The 26,057-nt window shown below is 39.5% G+C and overlaps 1 protein-coding gene across 1 annotated transcript in view; it reads left to right on the plus strand.

Moving 5' to 3' along the window:
• Positions 1–26,057, plus strand: part of map2 (microtubule-associated protein 2) — a 73,559-nt gene that overhangs the window by 1,808 nt on the left and 45,694 nt on the right. The window contains exon 2 of the mRNA XM_047342659.1: positions 20,987–21,042. The gene's annotated coding sequence lies outside the window, so the exon portion shown is untranslated. The remainder of the gene's footprint in view (positions 1–20,986; positions 21,043–26,057) is intronic.

Here is a 26,057-nt window from a genome sequence, read left to right on the forward strand (position 1 = left end):
ACATCAGCTGAAAGTGCAGATGTCTGCATTGGCTGATCTATACTGTTTCAGAGCTAATGAATGACGCCTGTGTTGTGTGTGGTTGATACAGCTGACAGGTTGGATTCAAAGACTGTCAGTCAGATATTGGATTGAGCAGTCAGAAGTTGAACCAGAGCATTGAGTGGTTTTCTGACAAAGGGACGGTCTTCTTTCGAGTCTTTTGTGTTTCCAGTAATCCCAATGAATTTGCACAATAGTGACATGGACGACAAAAGACTTGTTGAGTTTTTGTGAATTAATTGAACAAGATGTGTTTTCCCAGGAAATCCAGGGGTTTTAGTTTGGATGCGCTGTCTGATAATAAAGGCCAGGGTAAATCTAAATTTACATATAAAACAAATAAAAAATATGAACAATCGTTTTGTGAAAGAAATCCACAGTTTATTCACAAGCCAAAAATAAAAGATAGATCAAAAGACATGATTTTTTTAAAACACCAAGAAAAGAGGAAGTGTATCAAAATGGAAACTCTCCCTTTGGTTTTCACTGACAATAAATTAGGGAACCTGAAAGTGGAATGGGTCAGAGCAGCCTCGAAAAGAAAAACAGTTTCAAAATGTAATTTCTTAAAAAAGATAATCTGACTGGTGCCCAGTGAAGGGGGGCTAGTGTTGAAGAATTTGTGGACTCATCTTAGTGCCAGTCTGGAACGTGGTGGTGGCAGCATGTTAGACCACCTGCAGGGCTGACTCACACAGAAAGAAAGAAAGAAAGATATTAAGACACAGAGTGTTGATGGCTCTATGTCACATTGGAAAAACACATAATTTAATGTGTCAGTTGACTGAAGATGGAAACATTTACTACTTAAAACATTTATGAAAATTCTGGACATTTACCACCTCTTATTGTTGTATTGACATTCCTTCAGTTAGGATACTATTTTAATCAAAAACATGAGTCACACGAACCAAAAAACATGGCATCAACACAAAGAGACAGGGAAGACGAAGCACAGGTGAACATACCTGTGTTGTGTGTCACAGGTGTCCACTGCACTGATGATCTCATGGATGTAGACAGTGTAGATATTTTTGGTATCATATGCAACACTGGCCCGTGTTTCCAGCTCATGATAAGATCATTTAGATAATTAGGTTAAACTGGGGATTTGTTGTCTAAAACAACATGTGTTGCTTGCCCTAATGGACACTGCTGTACGGGAATGCTGTGTCCCTGTATTCCTGTCACAATAACTACATTTATGTGTAAGAAGTTGTGAAAATTGGTAGGATTAAATGGATACAAAAGAAAATGTAAGACCCAGGCTGTAAGGGACTTTCCTTTAAGACCCCACAAATATGTCTACTAAAATTGAAATGATGGAAATGTAAAGGATTGATTGATGGTTTCATTGTCTTTAGTACGGTCGGCCTTCAGAGAGAGCGCTCCTGGCTGAGGTGCCAGCTCCATAAGATCACTTGTGAAGTGCCACCACGTACTGTAGGTCAGCTTCACATAAGCTCCGTGTGCCAGCGTGAAAACCTAATCCTGATTCCTGCAAAGATACTTAGTCAGCTGGTCATTCACATGCACACACACACGCACACAACACACACACACACACACACACACACACACACACACACACACACACACACACACACACACACACACACACACACACACACACTAAAAGCTTGACGTAATGCTCTCTGAGTGTGTGTTTGTTTGGGTGTGTGAGAGACAGAGGAATTGGAAGAGGCTCTTTGTATGAAAGAGGAGAGACTCTCAGTGGTACTTTGACAGTGGCACCAACAAACTCAGCTGCCACGTCTGCCTGCCAGCTGACAATCTCTCCCTTTTCTCTGCCTCTCCGGCTGAGTAAAGTGCTCCAGGTTTTTGGAAGATTAGCTCATTGGTAAATGTGCTTACAAAGATCCAGAAGATGGTCCTTTGTTCCATTCCGTGTGTGAACACGGTAACAGCAACTGCCACGGCAACCATATTGTACTGAATGTCTAGATTATTTTTGATTAATATTCTACAATCTCTTAAATTAAATAATCAATGTATAGCTGCATAAAGTTATTTAAATTCGGAGGTGCAATGAGTTCAAATTTTCTAGTCTTAATGGGTATTTTGAAAGACAACACAATCCTTCAGTACCTCAATGCTAGATATTTTTAAGTTTTTCAGATAAGCCATGCTCTGAGTCACAACTAAACTCCTCAGACAAATCTTCCATCTGCTGTAGTGATTTGATATCAATGTAATTTTGATAGTATTGACTGTCACTTCAAAACACCCAGTCATGAAATCTTTGTGCAATAGACAACTATTGAAAACAGATTATTGATTGCTTAGAGTCATCTACTGACTGCCCAGATTCAGCTACTGAGACCCAGTAGGTCTCTCTGCAACCACAAGTTGACCTCTCTTATTTTGAAGGGTAGGAGAGCAATTAACAAACCAAGCTCCATAAAGCTCCACTGGCTCCATAAACAACTAGCATGTCATTGATAAATGACTTGGCATTGTACATTAGCCGACTGCTTGTATTCAGTTTTACATTAGAGGGCACAGGGTCAAGGATACTTACACAGCAACAATTCAATCCCTCTACCAGATATCAGGTCGGGCTTTATGGTCAGTGTAGATTTTTTGTATGTTGTGAAGATTGTCTCTCATGTGATAATAAACATATATTGACACCTGGGTCAGGGTTAGTTACAGAGGATCGAGTTTGAGCTGGAACAGTTGGTGTTTTGCTCCAGAGCACATAGAGCATACAGGTTTGTTGACACAGTCGTTTGAAACTTTAACCAAATGTTTTATAAAACAATGGTCTTCCTACTCAACATAGCAGGTTGCAGAAGTAAGGTTTATGTAATAAGATGTTCTGTTCTGCCTTTTTATTTACCAAACTTAGTCAGTTGTTGACATGTTGAGTGCTTCTGAGACAGATTAAATATCAGGTAAGAAAAGCACATCTGTGGCCGTCAGATATAATGGTTTCATGAATGTCTATCTATCTATCTATCTATCTATCTATCTATCTATCTATCTATCTATCTATCTATCTATACCAACATTATTACTGGTCATTTTGTTCATGTTGTGGCCCAAATCACACAGTTTTTCTTAAATTAGATGTCGCTGTTGGCGTGGATGCAAGAGGGAATTTGCCATAGGGCAACAGGAGAAGGACTCTAACCCTTCTAGATAAAACAAAGAGCTTGTACCTAAAAGACAAGTGTCTGCCTTTGTCGCATGGATGAGGTTTGGGTATGAAAAGTCTGACACGTATCAGTAAAAATATACATTGCAAATTATGTCGCAGAACACACTCAAACACCACTAACCTCTATTAACACCTACACAGGCAACATGTTAAACAATACAGAGAGAGTCTACAGATGAGAGGCACAGAAGTACTCAAAACAAACCCCAGACTCAGACTTTACAAGAGGCTTGTGCCCGCGGCACACCATATGGCAAAGAATGATGGAAGGAGGTAACAGCTGCTGTTGCAACTTACATCTGCAAGGACATGGCCTTAGTTTACAAAGTAAAGAAAGGGTATGGCTAATGAGAAACAAGTAAAGTCAGATGTTAATCTTCACTGAATATCAGGTTTTAGTGCCTTTACCACCTTCTCAATTCCATAGAAGGAAATTTCACGATTTGATCATCAAAGACAAGAAAAAGTTTTAGGTATTAATCCTTGATCAGATCGAGGTCAGATGTAGATTTAAATGCTTCACAAGGGTGAATGGGCTATCACACTCCATCAAGTCTAGGCTAGTCATTTTTGGCTATGGTCCAGGAGTGGTATGGCTGACCTCACCTGACCTGCATGTCTTCTGACAGATTTCTACCTGCTGTACGACACAGTGATAAGAACATTTGTAAAGTCTTGTTGGGCTTCTGTTCTTCATCTGTGATGTTTTGTGCCCTGAGGGACACTTGGGCTCAAGCTTGCTGACCTTTAGTTTGCAGGAGGCTGGGATCAGTCAAGACAAACCCACAAGAGTCCGTCCCAACACACAGACTCTATCTGTCTTCCTGACAGCTCAGTTCAGGTAGGATTAAAAGCTGGACTGTTGTATTGCTCTGCATTAGTTTTAGCTTTGAACACATAGGACACTGTGGACACTGACTGTATTATCCAGGCGTTTTGTACTTTTGACACCCTGGACAGGGTGGCTGCCAGTGATCCTATTAACACACAAAGCTTTACATGGTATAGACCCTTTCTTCTTAAGCATACAAATATTGTACATTTTTAGCTATGGCTTGTTTGAGAGGTGTATATATATTCCTGTGACATATCACACAAAAAGCGGGCCAGAAGTCTAAAGAAAGGACCTCATCCAGATTTATGTGAGAGAGCAGATCTGACAGAAATAAAAGTGAGGGCTGAACCTCCTCTCCTCTCCTCTCCCTCAGCTTGTGTGTGGGAGTGTACTGCTCATGTGTAGGTATCATTTACAGTTTTATGCGATTGTGTTAAGGGAAAATGTATCCCTAACCCTAACCCTTACTTTGATATCTCATGGCGCTATTTTGTGACATAATGCTGTAATTTAGTTTCTTTCAGCCTGTTTCTTCCAATTCAGTTTCACTCCAAAATTCCTATATTTTGCAGAATGATAAATAACAAGCTCCACAGTGGAGTGTGTGGGCATAGAAATACTAATATCATCGACCTGCAGAGCCGGAGAGCCCCTGTTCCCGCCCCCCAGCCACCGTTTCAGACGTCAAATGTGCGAGTCATGGAATCACAGTTCTAGACCTTTGCATGCACCACCATTAAAACACATACGTGGAAAAGCAGGAGAACTGAACTCTTTCAAGGCTGCCAACATTATTAAAATTATATATATATTTTATATATAAATTCATATATATATATATAGAGCGAGAGAGCAAGATATATTTTTTTAGTCAATATATACAGTTAGTTAAAGTTAAAACAGCCTTATGCCTGCAAAATAAACATTATTTTAAAACATCTGTATGCCTATGCACATACACACACTAAACTTAAAGATCTTTTGTTTGACCTTCATTTGGGCACACAGCCATGGGAATCTGAGTGGAGATATAGAGTGCTGCTTAAAGCTGTTCACTATTATGCCACCAGTGTATTTATTTGTCTATCACAGAGTGCTGAAATATATTTTCAGCCTACATGATGTAATACAAATACTCAGTTTCCTTCTCTTTGTGGGTCTAGAACTCGCGCATACTTAGTTATAAAACGGTGCTTGCCAAACGTAGGTCTAAAACAGTGGAGGGCAGTTATACAACAATAACTGCAAGAAAGTAAAAAAATATAAAAAACAACATTTATATAAAATATTGTAATTTACTTGAAAGCTGATCAATAGAATTTATTAACATCGAGGGCCTCTTATTGCCAACTGGATAACATTTGCCAGATTTCTAGCAGCAGATGGATGCAATATATCAGTAATCTTATACAATATATCGGTCAAACCCTCTGAGGAATCCTTGGGTTTGTGAACAGTGTGTAGACTGGGACTCACCTAGCTCATTACCAGAAAGCCAAAACCCCTGAGATGTTCCAAAGATAATCATAAAACGACGTCTTCCCACCCAGTGGCCATCAAACTCCCACCACCCACCAATTCCATATCCACAAGAGTTTAAAAATGAAATACGTTTCAGTCAAATATCTTGAATACCCCCAAGCCTTTTCTATATTTTCCTCTTTTATTTCAATCAGTTATTTGTCATGCACTGGTAACAGGCCTCACAGTCTTGACGTCTGGCAGCATAATACATCTGTCATCTGACAGATTCTGTCAATCAAGCGCATTAATCTATGAAGGAGCTAAATGGACAGGAGATTCCCAATGGTTCGTGGTTAGGTTTCAGGTGGAGCAGGATGACATTGAAATACACACAGCAATGGCTCAAATGTGGTTTTATGCTGCGCTTTTATTTTCATTTACTGCATGGGTTTTTTTCTGAATTCCCCCTTTGTAGTGTCGTAACCCCACAAAGATTTGTGTTGTCATGTGCATAATATAGTATTTCTTTATCAAATCCCTTTCTAACAGTCTTACATACTGTAAATGCAGTAAAGGCCAATATGAGCTTACATAAATCGCTTGTGTTACAGCCTCCGTCTGGATAATTGCCTCTCACATCACTTTACTGAAATGCTTTTATATTACTGCCCTGTCTTCCATTCTGCTCCTCTTAATGGCTTCTCTTGATCGAGCTCAGGGGTTGATGGTGACGCCCCCTCGAAGGTTGTTCGACACAGACACACGTCTGCGGAACGGCAGCACTGCAGAGGAATAAATTCTTCACTTTTCTTTCTCCACTAAATGAGAAAACAGACAGAGAGCACTGAAGTGAACAGCACAATATGACCTTCTTCTCAACTGCCTTAACACGCTTCTTGGATAATGGCACTGTATTCAGAAAAATGCAGAACCCCATCAATTTAACATGTACATGAACCCAAGATAAAAAAACATTTATTCACACCAGGGAGATTGTCAGAGATGCATTTAATCACATTAACAACAGCAGGGTTTAATAAAATGTCACTATTATGTTCCAGTATAACAAGAAAGATCAGGCTTGTAGCTGTGAAACAAGCAGAATGAGAATTTCTTTGTTAATTATAAGAGTAAATTATATGTGAGAAGGTGAAGTTTGTAGAAATAATTCTAAATGAGTTGTTTCTACTGAAAATGGGCTTTAATGGAGCACATCAAGCTTGATCTCCTCATTACGAGTTGAGATACAGTGAGGATACAGAATGCATGAAATTAACTAAACGCTGATTCACCATTTGGAGACAGCTGACATCTGCATTCCTTTGTTTTCCGTCACCTTGCATGCTCACGTTCCCTGTTTCACACCACGAGTGCCAGCAGACGTTTTGTGAAGTGTGTGAGGTGGTTCTGAACTTGTTGGAGATCTCTGGGTATTCGGGCCGTAAAAGCTTACAAGTTAGACATGAGAGAAGAATATGAATAATTCTCTCATTGTTTTGAAGCATTGCGTTTCATCTTTACAGCGTTTTGTCTTCGGGGGAAGCAAGTTGTCCCTGTTTTAGTTATGTAATAAACAACCATACCTAAACGTGGGAAGTCCTACTCAGAGCAAAACAGACACACACATCAACACATTCACACAGTAAGTACGAATGAATACACAATACATCCCTTGGGAGCCAATTAGTATAGAAGACTCCATCATCCATCTCTTAAATGTCGTAGTTCCTAAACCCTTTTGAATGCTGTGTGTCATTGGATGTGTTGTGGAAGACCTTTTTCTTCTCTACAGGCCAATCCCATCAAATAACTTCAGTATGACTGTCACCAGTATTCCTACTGAGAGCAGGATTCACACACTACATATAGCTTGCTTCTGAGACATCTGCTGTCACAACTACAGAGCTTTACTCTGAGACATCTACTGTCACAGCTGCACCATCAAGGATTATGTGTCTTTCCTTCTCTGAAACAACCTGTGGGCTGACTCCTCAGGAGGTGGCGGAGCAGCTACCTTCGTTCAGGCTTTAATCTTGTACCATCTGTTCAGGCCAAACCCTGTTTTAATCGCTCCTCACCTCATACAACATACTGCACCTTGCTGTACCTGTTCAGTCCGACGCCTCTATATGGTGAAAGATGATTATATAAACCATCTGTAGAATCATGTGTGCATAATATTTTTGGTCCATGTGTCTAAACCTTTTTGATGGTGATTATTTTAAGCTTAAAAACGTTTTTCAAGTTAACAAGTTAAACAAATTCTGTGATTACATGAATCCACTCATAAATATATGAAATGGAAATGCTCCTGCTCCATTATCTTCCTAACCTAAATGAAAGGGGAAAAATCGTTGAAAGAAAATATTTTGTGGAGGTGCTGCTGTAAATATAAATCCCACTGTTCTGTAAGAAAAGCAGCAGCATTACCACCCCCGAAAACATATGGAAGGAGATCACACAGCATGTGCACATTAAGTCCTGATGGTAAACTGTAGCCAACTAAAAGCACCTCCGCCGTGAACTCTCACATGAAGGCTGAGAGAGGAGGTGAACATCATCCTATTGTGCCAATTGATTTCTCCACCATCTCACACAATAAAACAGATGAAATTAAAGGCAGCTTGATTTTATCCCTTAATGTTTTATCCCTCTGTCTGTTTGTTTTTGTGATAATGAAACATATGCTAGAATTTTCTGTATTTTATAATTAGAAAAAATTTATAATTTTAAATTTAATTCATAACATAATATAAGGTTGCCCTACCTCAGGTGTTAGTCATTAAGGTAAAAGCCTCGAAATGTACGTAAATTGAATTTTGCTAATTGGATATCACTTCATCTCCCTTTGCCTAAAATCTAAATATGCATGGGACCAGTTTATAATAGTTTTTTGTAAACATTGAAAAACAAAATAGTCTATAAATACGAAATTGTTAAACAAGGCTGGTTCAGGGAAGGGAGACTGTATTTACAAAAATGTAAGAGTACTAACTCATGTAAAACCAAGCCATCCATTGTATGCATCTGACTGATCACCTGCCTTAACGTAATAACTCATAAGAACCATGAGACCTTCAGGCAGAGCTCACAGGACTGCACAAAGAGCTGCCCAAACAATACAATGGTTATTAGATTACCAGGATTAAGGGCCAGTTTATACGTGATTAAGTGTGAGTGGGAACCTTCCTACTGGAGGAAATTACAGGATTACATCAGAGGAAAAGAGGATGGGATTACTTGACTGTAAATTCACACACTCACACACGCACGCACGCACACACGCACGCACACACAGAGATTGGCCTATTGCAGGAAGGTGGTCTCTTGGAAAGAACCTGCTGACTTGGAGAAAAGTAGAAAGATGCATGAATTTAAGTCAAAGTAAATGCAAGAGATTATTTTTCAATTTTTGTTTGGTCAAACTTTTCAATCTAAACCAGTTGAAACTGCACTCAAGTACCATTCTCAACAAGGCTGTCATGACCAGTGGGAAGATGGATGACACATCTCTGCTTCCTCCCTTTGTGCACAAACAAACAATTTTGAAATTATTTGCAGCCAGACTCTGCGTGGTGTGGATCTGCGGTATCGCTATCCCGGTGATACATTAGTTCAACCAATCACGAGTCAGTTTCAGCTTTCAATCATGAAATTTCGCCCCATTTTATACAATCCAATAACTAATAAAAACCAAACTTATCTGAAAAAATAACATTTGAACATAATAACTACCTAAACTGACAGAAACCATCTTTGAGAAAAATTTAGTAAAGGTGTTCTTTTGTTTTGTTTTGTCCACATTCCACCGGCTAACATGGAGGAGGCGCGTTTCTGACTAATACTGCAGCCAGCATTTAGGGGGCGATCAAGATTTGATTTGTGTGAAGCACCTAATAGTGAAGCACCTAAACAAGTTATTTAATTTCACATTCATCCTTGATGACTAAGATAGTCCAAGCTCCACACAGTTCAGGCTCAGTTTACTTTGTTGCATAGTCTAGAAATTGCACATATAATTGAAGACAGAATAAGGTACATTAAGGAAATTAATTCTAGAAATAAAACAAAAGCAAATTCCTATATGTTGAAAACCTACTTGGTACATTAAAGTAATTACAGCCCTCTGGTAGAATGCGTCATACAGTTTTCTCAGATTGTGCTTGGTTATTTTAAAACAGCTTAGTCAGAAAGATAATTGATATTCATTTAGTTCCTTATAGCCCAGATACACTCACTAATTGTTCAAATCCCACATAGTCTATACCTTCAGTCTGACAACACCAGACTTACTCTGTCTGAGACCATACTATGTCTGACTGGTCCTGATTAATACCAGTAGTCAGACCATCACAGTTGCTGCTAAAATCATATCAAGAGCATTGTTGCTTTCCCCCTGTGGAAGATTAAGTCCAACCACCCACTGTCCACACAAACACAAACACAAACACACACACACACACACACACACACACACACACACACACACACACACACACACACACACACACACACACACACACACACACACACACAGTAAAGCTTGCTGCTCTTACACTGGCTTCGGTCCATGTGCCTCTTGTCTCCTCAGGCATAGCTTTTATTTTATTTGCTCATTGCAGTGTTCTGCTGTGTTGCGGCACATGGGTTTAGGTGCCTCTCTCTTGTTTCGAGTAGCAGGGGCTGCAGAGAGGAGAGAACGGATGAAGGTATCCAGGAGCAGGAAATGTTGGCGCCTTGCCAGTGCTTTCCTTATATATTCTGTAGTCACTGCTTGCAGGGGACACACTCGCAAGACGGGATCAGCATGATCACTCTTCTCATTATTCTCTACCTTTGTTTCCCTCTCTGTGTTTATTTCATAAATGCCAAGTTTGCTCAACCGTTGCATCAAGTGCCCCTTTTGCTTCCATGGCAACCTGGAGCTAGGATTCCAGTTGTGATGTGGAGATAACATAAATAATAATTGCTCACTATTGGGTGTTGTTGGGTTTTTTCACATCCACAGAGAGAATTTAAATCTGAAAACACATAATGCTTAACAAGCTGACAAACATTTATTGAGTCTGTTTTATGAAGGTGCAGACAGGGGAAGGTAAGATGTTTGCTACGGCACTACTGGAAAAACAAAATGGCTTCATGATGCCAGATTAGTAAATTGTAGTAATGATTTGAGCTCTGCAGGGAATTCCCTCTCTGTCTCTTTTAATAGGGTAAGGGTGGGGTTAACTCAATTTCCTAACCTTTGGAAGTTGATAGCATTAATAGCAGTAATTTGTCTTTAGGAACAAATGTTATCATGTTTGACCGACATGTATTCTGCTACTATAGCCTTTACCCCAGTGTCCAAACAGCTTGTTAAAAACTGTTTCAGGGGCTCTGTAAATGATCGATGAAAACAGTTAAATAGTGACACAGATTCCTGAGCAACACATCTGAAAAAACATCAGGGTGTTATACTTGCTGCAAAATACAATTTTAAATCATCATCTTATCTATCTACACATCATTCTAAAAGTATCCATACTCATGTAGAACAAAAGATGGAAATATAGAAAACAGATAAAGGTTTGCTTTACAATAATTATATTTTTATAGTTATGTTATTAGATTCATTGATCATCATTGATGGCAGGTGTTTGCTATTTACCTACAAGAGTGATTGTAGATCAATGCCCTCATATTGAAAGGGCGTGGAGACCTTTGTAAATGTTTTCTTAACTAGTAAATCTTTTTTTAGGTGATGGAATGTGACCATTAACGCAGGACTCGCAGTACGTATGCGTTGCGATAACGCTTGACAGTCGGCGTGGCAGACGCTTGATGCTACATGCACTATCACACAACATAGCCAGCTTCCATGCTAAAATGCCATGCTAGCTTTAATGCAGTGCATAAGAGAAGAAGGCAGAAAACAGAGGAACACACGCCATATTTGCCAGCGTCCTCTGCCTCCTCTTTCCAGGCTCATTTTAACAGTTGATGTCGGACAGGACCTGTGTTCAATGAGCTTTGATTGATTTGCTAGATTTTGGAGTTGAGTATTTGTTTAAAGAAGCTTGATAGGCTGGTTCCTCCACTGCCACATTAAAAAGATGACAGGACGCAACAGAACCACAATGCAGTTTGGCAATGCATGACGTCACCCCTCTCAATGTGAACCTTTTGGTTGAAGCCTCCATCGCATATGTGTGAGTTCTGCATATCATTAAAAGAAAAACCCCTGCAATTTCATAAAGATGTCTACTGTCTAGACTTTTTATTTCAATTAAAAAAATGTTGTCACACAAGCACAGACTGTTTGTGGTAAACCCCCCTATGTTAAATCATCTGTGTTCAGTTCACCAAAACAACTAATAGGCTGCACAGCATGACTCATTTCTATACTTCATCCACACAAATATGGTCCAGTGAAGCCAGATTCCTTTTGCAAATATTTACCAGGATTCCCCACTCCCAGAACCCCTGCTTCCATTTATCATCAGCTGCCATTTTTTGTAAAAGAAATAAATAAAAATCTAATTGTCTTCGTCCGATATGAACCTTCACTTAGGCAGAATGAGCTAATGCTGTTATCAGTTGCCATGGAGACTGACTGAGTTAGGGTGTTGCTGTGGAAACTGAGCGGCTAGCTCATTACCACCCACAGCAGCCCTCCCCACTCCCTCGAGCACACCAGCACCACACAAACACTCACATATAACACAGACACATATTACTCCCTTTTAAATATGTTTTCATGCTGTATCAGATGTGAATATAATGGATATGATGTGTGATTTTATTTAAACACACAGACGGGATCAGTGTATGCATTCCTACACAAATGCAATGGCTTGCTCTGACACTATTGGTTCATGTAACAATGAGGAATGAATTGAACTGAGACAGGGAGGAGGATGATTCATCGGTCAACATGACTGAATGTATTGTTTCTGATCCCAAATGTCATAAAGCATGAAAGCAGCAGCCTTGAAGCTCTGCATTTAGCCATATAAGAGAATGCTATATGTATATATCAGACAAATAAGAGAGTGCTATATGGGGGGTGTACCAAGCCTGTGGCACGGGGGCACGGACTCAGGGACCCCTGACAGCTCCAGTGCCTTGGTCAGAGCGCGCACAGCCCGGCCACAGCGCAACCACCCAGGGAGCCATTACTGCGTCTGTCAGTAACTTACTGCTCCTCGTCATTTGTGCTGCGCACTGCCAACTGAATCAAGCAGCCCTGCCATCTTTTGGCATAACATGCAATTCGTTTGAAAGTATTATAATGCCCCCTATGCACTCACAGTCAGACAAAGCTGAACACTTGACGTCGCTTAACGTTGGTCGTCAGTGGTGCCTCCGCCACTGCCTTACTTGGTTTGAAAGTTAACAGGTTAGCCTCTTGTTAGCATCCTCCATTTCCGTAGCAAAACAACGTGTGTGGTCAGTAGTGTAAGTAGACATGTAGTACTTACAAAACAAGTATTAGAATTGTTGTGTTGTGTTTGCGAGCAAACGCTGAATGTATGTCTAATGTTTACTTTTTTTTTTCTTCTATGTTTTTTTGTTTCTACCAACTCCTGAGAGAAATATCTGGCTCTAAAGCTACTTATTACTCTGCTATGTGCGTCAGCTCGTCACTAACTGTGTCTGGCTGCCATTTGGTGCTGGACAGGTCGTGTACACTGGGTGTTTTGGAATTTTTCTGGGAACAACAAGCTGAAACTGGTTATTTAAAGCTCAATGAAGCCTACATGTTCAGGTGATGATTCTCTGTAGATTCATAATGTCCTTTTAATTGGGAATATTATTTGATCAATTATTATTATAGTTATTTGATTTATTATGTATTTTCTTTCAACTTTGCTTGTGCTTTAAATTCTCATTTACCAAGGAGAATGTGTCTCAATGTTGCACACAGCCTGAGAGTTGTTGCTTTTTAAAACTCATGGCACGGAGATGAAAAGTCTGATCTTGAAAACCTGGAATCAGTGGCAGTGAAAGCTGCACCCACCTACACTCGAATAGCAGTGAGGGATCACAGCCATAAGTCGTCCATATGTGTCTGCTCGTGAGTCTTCTGTGTTGCACTGTAGGTTTGTGTGCACTGGTGTGTTTGTGTGAGATCACAGAGCAGGGAGTGTTGATCAGCTTGCTGGTAATATAACTGAGTGCTGCTGTTTGTTTTGCAGACCACGTAAACCAATAAAGAATCTGTGAAAACGCTTGTAAAGAGCGCCGCCATCTGAAGCTGTGCAAGACACCGTATTTGATGATACACATGGTGACTCCTTTTTCACCGTGACCATTTAGAAACACCTGAAACAGAGAGAGCAACACAGAGGCAAAATGAGGTATAAACAATCTCATTCTACCTGGGTCATTTTGTGTTAAACCTTTAGATATTATGTAAACTCTTTTCCTCTTCTTTTTTTTTAAGCACAGGAAAGAAATGCAATTCATTGAACAGGAAAACAGGCACAGAGAGGAAATTCACTCCCATAAATTTAAGTAAAAAAGCCTGTTTTCAGGGGTTCACTCTCCTTCTCTCCCTTCTCATCCTTGCTCTGTTTTCATTTGCAAAGGGAAATTAGGGGTTATTTTGGTCGACTGTGGAGGAAACACTTGTCTGAAAGAGCCACAGTTCTTTAGCAGGATATTTTATCCCTCACTACTGTGCAGCAAAGGCCCGAGAAGAACCAGTGTTCTCATGAATGAGGGTTTGAATATTCCAGTCATAAAGCTAATGATAGCTGCTGATGGTCCTTTGACTGTATATTTTTTTACTCTTTATATCATTCACCTTGTTTTTCTCCTCTGGATTCTTTCTTCATTCCAGTGCTGGGACTTGATGTAAAAAAGCTTCGCGAGTGCTTTTCAGCCAACCATTCAGAAATTAGGTTTATTGTTAGAGTTTGACTCATGGGGATTTATGGGGGATTATACCCCCTATGTCATAGATCAAGGCCTATGACATAGAAATGCAATTGAGGCATGATATTTCAAATTTTGTATGTAAAATGTAAACATAAATGCACATCTTTTCTAGATTAAATTTTTCTCTTCAGGTTCTTACCACAGTGATGTTGTGATTCTGTAACATGTGAAATCAACTTTGTACAGTTTGCAGCTAACGGTCTAAAGTGTTCTCACACCTTTGACTTCTAGTCTTCACTCTATCGTGAGCGATTTTCGTCTCCACCGTTCTTTCAAAACGTTGACTCCAGAGAGATAAACAAGGCACCTCATTGGCTGGTTTACTGCTCCCACCTCAGGAGACGCTGCCACAGTCTGTGCCATGTATAGTACAAGACCCGACAAATCGATTACTGAATTAATTGCCAACTATTTTTATAATCGATCAGTTGTTGCAGCCCTAGTTCAAACTAGTGAACTTGTGAAGGTCAGCATACTGATAACTACAACGCCAACTGAAACAAATAAACAAATGCTCATCTTGTTTTAGCATCACAGTGATGTTAAACAGTCATTTCTATTGTGGGCCATGTGTGTGCTCCAGCAGAAGAAGGCAGCCGCCATCTTTCAAACCCCACCCAGCAGAGCAGCGACTGATGTGGCTTCAGAAAAGACCACAGAAGTCTGGGAGGACTCAGCTAGCTGGCTGTACCTCACATTTACCAACAGCCGCCCCGTAGAACAACACAAGCACACACTGCAGATCTCAGGGAGAAGTGACACAACAACGAGGGATAAATATGGCTGCAGTTGCAGGAATATCTGTGCATGAAAACATCCAAGAATCAAATAGCTTATTTAGAAACATTTCCTGAACTGGAAGTGCTGAGGATATGCAACTCTTCATCATTGGAACTTTTCCTCGCTGAATGTCACAGATAAACTTTGGGTTTCCATGACTTTTTAACTGATCTGTTACTCTTAAATTTACTGGGCCTGATCTCAGCAACTTGAATCACTATCATTTAGTTATGCACTTCTTGATGGAGCTCGTACCTGCTCCTACCTAAGCTACATATTGCAAAAACAAGCATTTGGGATGTGGAGTAGAGTAGACACACTGTTTTCCCCATTAGAAGTCAGGTTTCCTCTAAATTATTTTGAAGCTATTATTTTAAGGTAAATAGTTGAATAATGTTACTTTAAGCTAATTGGTGATATAATTAATATTGTACAGAACAGTGCCATTTGTCTTGTCTTCACGTTTGTGCCTTGCTTTGCTTCTTCTGTTGCCCAAACTAATTACATTATGAAACTCAAATGTGATTTGTCTCGCTAATAATTTGTTGCCCAGGGACAGGAAGGAAAGACTCATACTTGCTATTTAAAAGACAGGGATTAATGAGTCTGATGAGGAGGGATTTTAGTATTATTGTGGAGTTTATTCTCTTTTTTTCAGTTTCTCCTGACCTGTTCATCACTCCAATTATTTGCCTGCTTTCTTTGCACTGTTGCCTCCTGTTGGCATAAGGTGCTTTTGCTCCTTTAAGGGAGGGCAGTGTCTGTTCTGTTTACCTTGGTGTTTTACCAAAACACACATAGGGTCAGGACTGTTTGTCCTCTTAATGCAGGAGTTCCTTTAGAGAAACTCAGGGATGGATTGAGAAACCCTTGGCCAAAAAAAGATATAATGAACAAAGAGCTCCTAATGACACTAGAAAGCCCAACAACGAGAAGAGTCTGTCCTGTACAAAATGTACTACAGTGGCACAATAAAAAAAAAAGATTAAGAGATCTGTTCGACAATTTCAGTTGTTCATTCATGACACAAAAATATGCTGCTGTTGCCCTTGAAAACATCCATTAGTTATGCCTCTGGGCTTTAATATCTTCGGACGATGATAGTAGATAATTTGATTTCTGAGTCTCATTTCAGGGATTTTGCAGATGCAAACAAACTGGTTCAAGTTTTTATGTCCGTCCGTCTTCTGTCAGTGTTTTTTTTTAATTTAAGTTACTTAAATCTAATCTCATCACATCAGCATTTAATTCCATGTTTCCTTTTCAGTGAATAAAACTGTCCTAAGTAAAACACAATTTTATGAGTCAGAATTATGGGCAGAATTATGTGTATCACTATTAACTGAATATGAATCATTCAAATTTTCCTTTATATGGCTTAACTTAAATAATGGAATTTAATTCATTGTATTAGTTTGGAACTTAATTCAGATTCAGTTTTTTATGCACTTACTCAAGTTACACAAATACATTTAAATTGTTTGTGCGAATATGCTGCACTGTTTCCTCCAGGTTGAAAACCTGTCATCAAGTCACTAAGACCAAAAAGTCAAGCTGACTTTGGCAGTTAGTGTTTCACTGTTTCAGTTGCTGATTTTAATCCCTGATTCCTAATTTCCTTTGTCACAGACTGTGTGTGTCTCTCTGGGCTTTGGCTTGATGGTGAATTATAGTTATTTCGCGGCTGAACGATCTCTGAAAGGGCAGAATCAGTGGAATAAGTGAAACATGTACAGCAACAGACCCCCTCTGCATTTAATAAAAGATGTAGTCCCTTGCAATGCACCCAAACATACCACAGTGCTCAATACCTATGTTCTTGGGATAACATAATTTATTTAATCTCTGAGTAATCTAAAATGGCATTTCCATTTTATATTTACACATTGAGTTAAATCATAATCCCAGCACACCCCTAAAAAATATCTCATTTAATTTAGAAATTAATAAATCTGAGTCTGGCAGCAGAAGAAGCTACTAAACAACACAGAGACAGGAAGACAACTGTCATTGTGGCCCACATTGTGACACAGCAAGCAATGTGGTGTCACAGTACAAGGTAATTGGATAACAATTTCAAAATAGCAAGTGAGACCACGATGCATTCATTTATGATTTTAGGCTGATCAGGGGGAAGTTACTTTATATTGAAGCAGACTGAACTCAAAAATTGCTATAAAAAATTCAATTTCTGATGCTGTTGTTTCTACGCATGCACACTTTAAAGCACTGTCAGACTAACAGAGGCCAGAAGTCACTCATGGATTATACATGAGATGTTAATCACTGTATGTTTACCAGAGAGCACCTTGACACTCCATAAACGCTGGGTTTCAATTGTTTGGGAGGAACATGCAGCTCATATATGAGGTAAACAAGAGAACTATTACTGTACTGTGAAGGGGGGCATTGTTGAGGGGGAAATTGTCAGCTGTAGCTCAGTAGACGTTGGCTGCAGCAGGACAATGACTAAATGTCAAAGTAATGACAACAAAATGACATAAAACAAGAAAAATCAGGACTCCCTGCTGACAATTTAAACTTTTCATGTAGCAGTGGTCATTTTTCTGACACCATGACCAGGTTTAAGGGTTAATTATGAGGTTTGTTGTGTGGAATGCAGTTTCTCTGTCAAACACCATTTGATCAGATGAAGAAGAATTCTCATGAATAAGACGGCAGAAGGAAGCTGAGCAGGACAGCCTGCTGAGGTCTCTGAGGAGGTGTTAAGTTCCCATTCATCAGGAGGGAGCTGTAAAGTAGCATCGTAGATAACAAGAGGAGCTGCCTCCCACATATTAGCTGGTAGTATAGATGTTTGTTTTGTCTCTAGAAGAGAATGGGGTGTTGGAAATACCTACAACAGCGAGGCATTGAATACAATTAAGCCTTTATTGTATAGAGCTTTACAGCATAGAGATCCAAAATGTGCTTGTTTGAGCCATTTCCCAATGAGAGGAAAGAGTTCAGCAAATCAAGTCTGTCTACAAGTGACTGATTTCAAGACCTTTCAAATGATCTTGGAGATTCAGACTGTGAGATAATGGTGTCAAGCCCCAGTAACTGTTTTGTCCCTGGATAGAATCTGTTCAGATTCAGTAAGATGAAACTCATACACTGAATGAATCCCTGACTGACTGATTGGCTGCTTGACTGTCTAATTGACTGTGTGTTGAGAAGTTTGCATTACATACACGGGTACATAAAGAAGATGTCATGTCTCCCTCCTGCTTATGTCAAGTCAAGGAAGTTAAACAATATTATTACCTACACATTACGATGCAAAGACTTCTCCCTGGAATTAGATTCACAAATGAACATTGTTGCTGTGTCGGGCTGCACTGTTGCAAAAATTGAGTGACCCTGCGTTCCTGTCCTTTTCTGATTGAAATGAATGTCACATGAATCATTTTGGTTTTTACTGGTCTCCACTTGTTGTTGCATTGCAGCCACGAGGAAAGAATAATCATTGAAATGGACTCGTTTAGGTTATGACAGGGTACACTGGGCACAGATTTCCTTTGCTTTGCGTTAATATGAGTCTGTTTTTCATGAAATAAACTTTGTTATTTTATCTTGATACCTCTTGCATGTTACATTGTTGGCACAGTGCATTTGTATTTCATTTATGAATCCTCCTGGATGTGCTGTGTGCAAAAGAGGAGGTTTTCCTCAGGAGGTGCAGGAATACAACCTACCAGGCTTTATACAGTTAGTCGTTCAGCCATTCTTTTATGTGCAGTCATTACCAAGAACATGAACACTGATCTTGTTCTATGTCAAGCACATTTTGGGGCTGTAAACCTGTAGTACACCGCCCCTTTCCTGTTTAGTTGCACTCATTAACAGATTATCGCAGCAGATGTCTGGAGGATCCATTTTCTGAATGGGTAATGCATCCACATATTGCAGGTTTACACTCTTCTGTATTTTATTGTACAAACACATTATTTAGATGAGCTGTTGCTATCCAACAATAAATCAGTGTTGAAGAAAATGCGTTCTGGTAGTTCCTATGAGCTGAGTTTCTAACCCACTGCCACTTATGTGTAATGGCTGCAATAACAAGAGCTCAAAATGTTTATTATGCCCATGGTCACAAGCTTTGTGTAATTGCTTGAAGAATTTTGATTGCAAGCATCCTCACTGCTCACAAGAAGGTGATGAGTTCTCTGAAAGGACTGCAGGGTGAATATGCAAAGTAAAACTTATGACAGAAAATCTATAAGGTATTTAAACATACACCTTATATTCACCAGCAGAGCAGCTTTTTTCTCATGTTAATTTACAGTAAAATCACACACATCCAAGTTTCTGGTTTATCTATAAGACTTGTGTTTAAGTGTCTTTCGTCATCTCATAATATTTCATGACATTTATCAATCCTAACCCACAGAACATCTCACATATGTGTCTCCTGACAGCGCTGCTACCTGACTTGTCAGGGGAGGTGGGCAGAAGTAGGTCTAGCTCAAGGTTTAGTTTTGCCGACTTTACTAACATGTTCCAGTGACGATGAGAGCATCAGAGCTGTGATAAAAAATTAGGGGGCACTGCTCTGGATTGCCCTGTCTAGTCTACTACTGTTGACTGTTTTAGGGCGAAGAGGTCTGTATAAATGCATATCATGCTGTGCTGTTATCAGCGTCACAGCTGGACACTGACAACACATGATTCTACTTGGGGATTCTCAACTGAATGATTCAAATCATTGGCATCTAGGGGGCAGCCCTAGATCTTTGAATTTATTGTATTCGTTGGGACTTCATGTCTCATCCAAGAGTGTTGGCATCATCCAGAACTACCAGGATTAAGGAATGAAGATGTAGAAGGACTTCTGTCTTCATTTGCTGACCTTGTTGCTTGTGCGACTAAGATCTAGGAAACCTTTGTATGAATTAATAAATGACCCCTGATTGTTTATCCTGGTCCAACAATTAGAAAATGTCAAACCTGTACCCAAATTGATCGTTATTAGAAATGTAATGTCGCCCAAGTTCTTAGACATTGATGATTTATTTTCTCTGCCGCTGGTTCAGTGTAATTCATATCAGGAACCCATTGCCCTCATGCTGAGATACCCTCAGTGGCCCACAATGGGTGCATTTATCAGTATTTTCAGACTGTGGGTGTTGGACTAAAGCCAGTTAGTCAGCTCTCGTGTGCGACTGTGCATCTGATAAATGGAGCCGCATGGTCGGGTTTACCCTTTCATGAGTATTTCCACAGTGTGTGTGTGTGTGTGTGTGTGTGTGTGTGTGTGTGTGTGTGTGTGGGTGTGTGTGTGTGTGTGTGTGTGTGTGTGTGTGTGTGTGTGTGTGTGTGTGTGTGTGTATGTGAGAGCAAGAGAGAGGAGAAGAGAACAGATGCAGAGATATGTCTGTGTCTTTGTGGCTGCTGTCAAATGAACACTGTACATGTGGCATTAAATAAGGCGCACACACTTCCCCCTTTCTGTCGCTTTATCGCTTTCTGTAGATTCACAGGTGATTGGATACCAGTATCAGTCACACTCTCCCTTCTCAACCACTTCTTTTATAACCAGTACTTTATCACCTCCACCTCCCTTCCTTTCCACCTGTCCATAAGATGGACTGAGGATGTGTGTGATTGTGTGTGTTAACCAAGGTGCCACCTGCCACTGCTCTCCCAAACTACTGGCAGCCAATTCTAATCTCTCTCTCTCTCTCCCCCTCTCCCTCTTCTCTCTCCCCCTCATTACTGTTCTTTCCCCTTATCCTCTCCCACCCTCTCAGGTCTCGGATGTTATCCTTTCTTCGAAGACACAGAAGACAACACCCCATCTAGTCAGGTGTGTAGCTCAGCCTCTCTCCCTCTCTCTCTCTCTCTCTCTCTCTCTCTCTCTCTCTCTCTCTCTCTCTCTCTCTCTCTCTCTGTTTTGCCACGCTCACACACCCCTTTGTCTCTCCCTCTCTTCACTGCATATGCCTTTGGGTGCTGCTGCAAAGATGCTGCGTCACTGTGCCGCTTTTGAGTTGACACTATTCCAATTTCACTGTAGGATAGAAGCAGAAAAAAGACGGTGTGTATGGCATTGCTGATTCATTGTGTGTATTTTACCAAGAATACAAGAGCCAAAGCAAAATGTGGCTTTGTGTCATGCATTAATACAGTGCATGATATGATGGTTTATATGTTGAGTTTACATGTGTCAAAACAAGGGTATGCTTTGTTTTGTGTGGTCATGTCTAGACACTCCCGGACAGTCTGTGTCATGGTTGAGGTGCATAGTGGAAGGGCACATTGTTCCCACTGACTGGGACACTAACGATTCACTACGTTTGTTCAAATTAATTTCTGGTGTCAGGTCTTGTCACTTCTCTGCCAACTGGAAGAGACAAATCTAAAGGGTGACCTACAAATCGTCTGGCACCCCATCCAGAGATGGATGGGGACCTCATGTATTTTGCTTTGTCATTCCTTTGGACAAAAGCAGCACAAACTGTCAGTTTTGGCTGATAATGTGCGGTTTACTGACTTCATCTCATATATTTAATACTTTGAAACATCAAACAATAATTTAATTCCCTTGTAATTGTTAAAATCTTCATGGCTACTAGTTGCTTTTAATGTCAGTGTCAGGAGGTAATTTGCTTCTGTTAAAATGTATTTCTCTTGATATGTGATAGTCATAAATATCTAATAATCGTATATGTTAAAAAGTGATTTAACCCGCTGTATGCAGCGTATGCATGTTTCACCATTTAAGAACCGGTTCGATGTCTCTACTTTCAGTAGAATCGGAAGAGATGAACGCTCACGTTATATGATGTAATCATTGACAAATGACATGCATAGTGATTGGCTACAATTTACATTCCGGGAATGAAAAATGTAGATGGACAAATGTTAAATATATTCTTATTTCCAGTCATGTCCAGTTACCAACTGAAAATCAATGAGTTCTTATAAAAGCCTAAATGAAAAATACATTTAATCTTAGAATAAACTTAGGTTTCTGAATGCCTGGGTACCTCAGGTCTTAAAGGGTTAAATAAGTAAATTTAAAAAAAAAACTCCATTAAGTAATTAATCTATTCTTAATACTGCAACAAACAGCTCCCTGTGATGTGAAAGGGCTGCTGGTGAAGCCTATCCAACAAATCTATGGAACCCTTTATGCTGCTATGGTTTGCTGAGCCACATGGCTGTCATCAGATGCCCCCCATATAAAACCATTAACCTCTTCTCCCAGGTCATAAGCTCACACAAGCTGGTTGCAGTTCATCTGTCCAGCATGAAATGGTGCAAGACAAATGCTAAAGCCTAAGAGACATAAAAATGTCTCCCCAGAGCTGAGAAGCTTATTGGTCTTTGTCTGCTGGCTCTGTAGGTGATGCAATGCAATGCTGATGCATTAGCACTTGATTTAATTAGATCTTGATATATAGTACCCTGTATGTTGATTATAATAGATCTCTTGGCTATTAAGAGCACTTTCACATCTGAAAGCTTGAACAAAGGTTAATGTCTTGTAAACATTTGACCCAGTTAGTTTTGGTTTCTCATTGAAATTTAGGGAGCTTACTAAATAGTTTAGTTTGACATATGTGTCGTCATCATCTACTGTATGTTGTGTCCACCCATACTTGACATTGACTGGTTTGTAGACGGGCGTGCAGCTGACATCGGGGTGTTGTCAGTTCTGCAGGGATGATCTTTCATTTTTATTTGAGAAAATGTATGAAACGTTAATTTCATCATATCATTATGTTTACTAGCATCACTAACATCAGGTGCAGTACTCTCACTAGTTCGAATGCACCATTGGCATTTAAAAGTACTGTATCTTTGGAGGTAAAAACAATGCAAGCAATCCTGCTAGCTGCTTCAGCTTTGTTTTCATTTTCTATAGTTTATTGCTGTCTCAACTTCCTACAATTGGTCCAAAAGTCTGAACTATCTAAAGTGTTTTCACACTGCAAATAACCAAAAACATGGTTCAGTTTGATGCAGGCGGAGATCGCCTCTTTTGTTTGGACTAAATTTGGTCTGAGGCCCTTTTCACACCTGTTATTCTGGTTCGAACTAAACTGAAAGGTCTGAACGCCTGAACCAAACAAGGTAGGTGTGAAGCTAATATGTAGCTTTCTTCTACAATTAAAAAAAATATTATGCTCCAAAATGTAAATGACACGTCAAAGTATTTTGTTATCCAGACTCATTGAACAGCCTGGCAGCATTGCAGAGATATTCTGATATGAAAAATACTGGAAATTCATCCAATTTGCACCGATGTGCATTGTACCTTTTTTAAAAAGGAATGTGGGCTATGTCTGCTGTTTCAATTAGTCAGTAAAGAAGAATAACAATAATTACATAACTTCAGGTTGTGCAGAGTAATTACTCGGAACACGGCATAGCCTGTCTGTGCAACATCTTTGTTCATCGCTTCCTGTCACACCCACAACAAAAAGATAATGGATGTCGGATAAAGTACTTAATCATCGGCCATCAGTCTGTCATCACCCACAGAACTGCTCCTGCATCTACTGTAATGTGCTGTGTTCCTGTTGCTGTAACAACACAACTAACATGAATTTAGAAAATACACATTGAGAGCTTGAGTTTCCTCAAAGATGATAGGAGAGATAAAAGAGCTAATGTGTGTTGCATAATAAACCAAGGTTTGACTTTAATTAATTCAGTTGTGATGTACCACACCATCCCTCACATACCCGCACTGTCCACCCAACAACACAACTGTCAATACTAAAACAGTCCTCTGTACCAATAAGGCTGGGAACCCCTGTTCTGAGCAGCTTCCTCATCACTTAACATATATTTTTGATTTGGTCCTAACTGACTGCACGTGACAGCTATTCACTGGAAGTTTTTTATTCTACTTTCTCTCAAAATACTCAATTCAACAATCAGTACTGATATTTCAGATGTTTTTATTCTATCTTTCCACTCCCACCAACTCTTTTGAACACACAGGTATTTACTATTGCCTCGAAAGGCACTGCTGGTCAGTATCTGACAACAATGTGTACATGCAAACACAATCTAAGTATTCTCTTGTGGGAAAAACGTGCAAGCCTCCCTGTCTCTCTCTCCCCTGTTGTCTTTGTGAAGGAAAACGTTAGTGGCATTTCCCAGCAGGTCTGATTCACCTTCTCCTGTTTGTTTAGCTTCTCATCCTCACTCCTCCAGCACACATGGTGGTGGCTGAACCAGAAAGGCAGCCAACGCTGTTTTATCACTGAATACTAGGTCTTAAGTAATCAGAAAAACAAAATGAGCAAACGTTATCATGTGTCCAGGTCCATTTGTTTTGTAGAGGAGGGCAGGTCTGTGGGTACTTTTAGTGATTAAAAAACTCCTCAGTACACAGTAAGAGATACTATCAACAAATATTGAATTATTAAAAATCTAACTAAATTCCATTAGCTCACTTAATGGATCATGTTATATTCTTTTAATGTATATATGAGGACTCAAAATATTACTCAGACATAAGAAATTACATAAAATAATTTAATGCAGAGTATTCCTACAGTAATTAGGGAACTTATAAAACATCCTACACTCCTCAGATTTGACTCTCTCTCTCTCTCTGCTTGTCCACCTCTCTCTCTGCATCTCTTTTCATCCCTCTCTCTTGTTTCATTTCCACCTCTCCGAGCTCCCGACTGCAATTCAATGTCCTTTGCTCACTTTGTCTTTCTCTCTCCTTCTTCTGTTGTCAACGTGCTCATACATATTTACTAGGGTTCTTATGAAATATACTTGCATAAGTGCATTCTCATTCTGGATTTGTATTTTTACCTCATTCAGGTTTTTTGGTATGGCCTTCAGAAACAACACTTTCAAAATAGAATGAGACGCAACATGTTTTTTCATGAAAATGTAAAATGTTTAGACTGGATAAAGATCAGTGGTAGTTTGGCTCATAGTTTCATTGGATACACGCCAGTTAAACAACTGTTGAACTCAGTATATTCAGTCTTTTAATGGATGTTGGTTATTTTAAGACATGAATAGCTCGAGAGCTTTTTCACCTCCACTTTCTTTTCCTCTTGATAATCTTATTCCACCCATGTGTCTTTAAGACTGAGTAATGAGAACAGTGGAAATTAAAATGTAAAAAAATGTATAGGTTGAAAAATGTGTTTTAATTGCAGACAATTCTGCTTAATGGATGGAAATCATTGAAAGGCTTCATTGTTTGATTGCATTGTCCAAGTTAGATGGACTAAATTAAAGATAAATAGTACTTAAAGAAGCCTGAGTGAGTTTGGCCTATATACTTACAATCAACTAATTCTTTACTATAATTAAATCAGTTATTTCATCTATTTCATTAACTACATTTTATATAAACCATAAACTGTTACATGGGGGGAGTGTGTGGGTCAATACCACAGCCAAAAATGCCAATTTGTGTAAAGCAGGTGGTGTATAAATTTGAAACTGGGATTCCAAAAATGTAATTGTGACCTATGTGATTGTCTCCAAATCTTTTGCAAATAAAACTTAATGATCTCAAGAAGTCAATGCATGTGACAGTTTTTTTATGCTGTCATCTTTCTTTAATGAAGAGCGTATGAGCCTTCACACACACACACACACACACACACACACACACACACACACACACACACACACACACACACACACACACACACACACACACACACACACACACACACACACACACACACACACACACACACACAGTAGATCAGAGCACCCAGTAATGATAAATGAGAGGCATATCACTTTGTCCAGCTTAAACTCTGAAAATCCCATTGAATAGCCCAGATTTAGCATTTTAGGTATCAATTTCATATACTATATCTT

This window comes from Hippoglossus stenolepis, chromosome 13, assembly GCF_022539355.2.
Source record: "Hippoglossus stenolepis isolate QCI-W04-F060 chromosome 13, HSTE1.2, whole genome shotgun sequence".
NCBI classification, from domain to species: domain Eukaryota; kingdom Metazoa; phylum Chordata; class Actinopteri; order Pleuronectiformes; family Pleuronectidae; genus Hippoglossus; species Hippoglossus stenolepis.